Genomic DNA, 3,853 nt, shown 5'->3' with positions numbered 1-3,853 from the left:
CTACTTGGGAGGCTGAGAGGGGAGAATGGCGTGAACCTGGGAGGCAGAGCTTGCAGTGAGTCGGGATGGTGCCACTGCACTCCTGGGCGACAGAGCAAGACTCCGTCTCAAAAAAAAAAAAAAAGAATAAAGTAAATGTGTTAATTAGTAACCAGGGTTTTCAATATAAAACATAGGTTATCAACACAAAATCAAAAAATCAGAAAAGCACTGTAATGTTAAATTTGAATTGGAAATAAACAAAAAATACTCAATCTTTAAGTTTATTTATATTTACATATATCCTAGCTTTATCCATTGAAACCACACCACTCCAATGTAAATGAATACTCCTGATACTCACATTTTAGTTTCTAACTATCAGTTTCCCCCCAAAAAATCAGATATGTTTCTTAGTTTAATTAAGTCCCATTTTGTTTTTGTTATTTGTGCTTTTGAGGTCGTGAATTGTTTGCCTAGACAATGTCCAGAGGAGTTTCTCTTATGTTTTCTTCTAGTATTTTTACAGTTTCAGGTTTATTTTTAAGTCTTCAATTCATCTTGAGTTGATTTTTTAACATAGTGAGAGATAGGGGTCTATTTTCATTCTTTGGCATTATGCCCAATTTTCCCAGCACCATTTATTAAAGGGGTAGCCTTTCCCCAGTGTGTTTTTGTCAACTGTCAATGATCAGTTGGCTGTCAGTATATGGCTTTATTCCTGAGTTTTCTATTCTGTTTCCACTGATCTATATGTCTATTATACCAGAATCACACTGTTATTGTCACTATACCTTTGTACTATGATTAAAGTTAGATAATGTGGGCTGGACATTATGGTCATTTTAATGGCATTAGTTCTTGCAGTCAATTAGTATATGATGATTTTCCCACTTGTTTGTGTCATCTACAATTTATTTCATCAGTGTTTTGTAGTTTTCCTTGTAGACACCTTTCACTGCATTGGTTAAAAGTTTTCCTAGGTGGGTTTTTTGTTTTGTTTTGTTTTTTTGTGGCTGTTGTAAATGGAATTACCTTCTTGACTTGGTTTTCTGCTAGATCGCTAATGTATACACATGCTACTTTTTTTTTACATTAATTTTCTGTCTTGAAACTTTACTGAGTTCATTCATCAGTCAAAGATTTTTTGTGGAGTCTTTAGGGTTTTGTACATGTAAGATCACCTCACTAATGAACAGGGATAATTTAACTTTATCTTTTCCAATTTGGATGTCTTTTATTTTGTTATCTTGCCTGATTGCTCTGGCTAAGACTTCCAGTGCTATGCTCAATAGGAGTGGTGAAAGTGAGCATCCTTGCTTGGGTATCTACCCAAAGGAAAAGAAGACATTATATCAAAAAAGATACCTGCACTCTCATGTTTATCCTAACACTACTCATATTAGCAATGATACGGAAGCAACCTAAGTGTCTATCATGAGATGACTGGATAAAGAAAACGTGATATAAATACACAATAGAATAGTATTCAGCCATGAAACAGAATGAAATCATGTCTTTTGCAGCAACATGGATAGAAGTGAGATGCAGAAAGACAAATACCACATCTCCTCACTTATAAGTGGGATCTTAATAATGTGTACACATGGACATAGAGTGTGGAATTAGAGACACTGGAGACTCAGGAGGGTACAGGTTGGGGGTTGGATGGTGAGAAATTACTCAGTGAGTGCAATGTAACATAATCAGGTGGTAGATACACCAAAATCCCAGTTACATATCCATGTAACAAAATTGCACTGTACACCTTAAATTTATACAAATATATGTTTAAAAAATGAATTCAGAGATCTTTGAAGAAATGTTTGAATTCTGATCTGGAGCATAGGAAATACAAGGTAAGACCAACCTGGACAACATAGTGAGACCCTGTCTCTACAAAAAATAAAAATCAGCCAGATATGGTGGTACATACCTATAGTCTTAGCTACTCTGGTGGCTGAGGTCAGAGGCTCACTTGAGCCCAGGTGTTTAAGATTACAGTGACCAATGATTGCACCACTGCATTGCAGCCTGGGTAACAGTGTGAGACCCTATCTCAAAAAAAAAAAAAAAAGAAAGAAAGAAAAGAAAAAGAAAACACAGGGTAAGACTGTAATATCTTAATAGTTCATAAAACAAAAATTTAGTCAAAGACCACTGAAGCAAAAATTTGTGTCAAAAACACACAAAGACATTTTTGACTTTATTTTGTAAATTTGTGGTACACGTGCAGGATGTGCAGGTTCGTTACATAGATAAACGTGTGCCATGATGGTTTCCTTCACCTATCAACCCATCACTTAAGTATTAAGCCCAGCATGCATCAGCTGTTTTTTCTGATGCTCTTTCCACATATCCTGTCCTGTGACAGGCCCCAGTGGGGGTTGTTCCCCTCCCTGTGTCCATGTGTTCTCATTGTTCACCTCCCACTTATGAGAGAGAACATGCGGTGTTTGGTTTTCTGTTCCTGCGTTAATTGGCTGAGGATAATGGCTTCCAGCTCCATCCATGTCTCTGCAAAGGACATGATCTCATTCCCACAAAAGCATTTTTAAGGGATTTACATTAGCCAATTTTGAGATCTGAGTATTTGAGTATTGAAATTTGAGCACCAATAGGGATAATTATTTTAATTGTTCAAGTATAAAAGATTTGCCTATCAAAAGGCAAAATTAATTATGAAACATTGAATAAATAAACACTTAGGAGTCTGTAGTGATTCTGCAAGTGAAAGCCGGGGGAGAGAGAAATTGGAGGTGACTGATACATGGAATAATGTTATAACTTATTGTCAATTTGTTAAATTTTTATTGTGAATGGAAACACAACAACACTCTATGGAAAGAGACATAACCAGGACTGTCGTGGATAAACTGGAATCGCTAATCTTGTTATTACTGTATTAGTTTCTTACTCTGACAGCTGGTAATTAAAAGAAAGGAGCTGAGCAAATTTTTGGAGGAGAAACACTTTTTCTACAACAGAATGATAGTTAATAAACATAGAAAGCATAGAACTCTCTTTTCTGAGCATCCGGCAAGATGGCAGAGGTAGAGCAGAAGAAGAAGCGGACCTTCCGCAAGTTCACCTACCGCGGCGTGGACCTGGACCAGCTGCTGGACATGTCCTACGAGCAGCTCATGCAGCTGTACAGTGCGCGCCAGCGGCGGCGGCTGAACCGGGGCCTGCGGCGGAAGCAGCACTCACTGCTGAAGCGCCTGCGCAAGGCCAAGAAGGAGGCGCCTCCCATGGAGAAGCCAGAAGTGGTGAAGACGCACTTGCGGGACATGATTATCCTGCCAGAGATGGTGGGCAGCATGGTGGGCGTCTACAACGGCAAGACCTTCAACTAGGTGGAGATCAAGCCCGAGATGATTGGCCACTACCTGGGCGAGTTCTCCATCACCTACAAGCCCGTGAAGCACGGCCGGCCTGGCATTGGAGCCACCCACTCCTCCCGCTTCATCCCTCTCAAGTAGTGGCTCAGCTAATAAAGGCGCACCTGGCTCCAAAAATAAAATAAAATAAAATAAAATAAAATAAAATAAAATAAACATAGAAAGCATAATAATATTTTAAAATCATGTTTTTCTGACACCCCACATTGAAATAAGTAATCAGGCAAAAATTATTTGTAAAGATTAAAACAATTCGGTAAAATGTTGCTGGAGTATAAGATATACACTGTTGCCAAAGGAAAACATAAGTGGAGAGGTTTGCTCGTCATCACATCAACAGAGTGATCAAACTTAGAAATTGCAGGTGACTCACTAACATTGGGATATACCAACATGTGTACCTCTTGATATGATGTAAAATGAAATACAAAGTATTACTTATTAAATATTGTCTAAAACATTTACTGTGTATC

At 38.2% G+C, this 3,853-nt stretch overlaps 1 pseudogene across 1 annotated transcript; it reads left to right on the top strand.

Moving 5' to 3' along the window:
• The first annotated feature begins 3,007 nt into the window (after positions 1 to 3,007).
• LOC105513260 lies at positions 3,008 to 3,497 on the top strand (annotated as a pseudogene). Its single transcript, XR_001001977.1, has one exon. The product of XR_001001977.1 is annotated as a 40S ribosomal protein S15 pseudogene (transcript).
• The last annotated feature ends 356 nt before the right edge of the window (positions 3,498 to 3,853 follow it).

This window comes from Colobus angolensis, unplaced genomic scaffold (assembly GCF_000951035.1).
Source record: "Colobus angolensis palliatus isolate OR3802 unplaced genomic scaffold, Cang.pa_1.0 Scaffold226, whole genome shotgun sequence".
In the NCBI taxonomy this organism is placed as follows: Eukaryota; Metazoa; Chordata; class Mammalia; order Primates; family Cercopithecidae; genus Colobus; species Colobus angolensis.
Note: the sequence above shows the minus strand (reverse complement) of the source record. Positions and strands in the feature narration are given on the sequence as shown.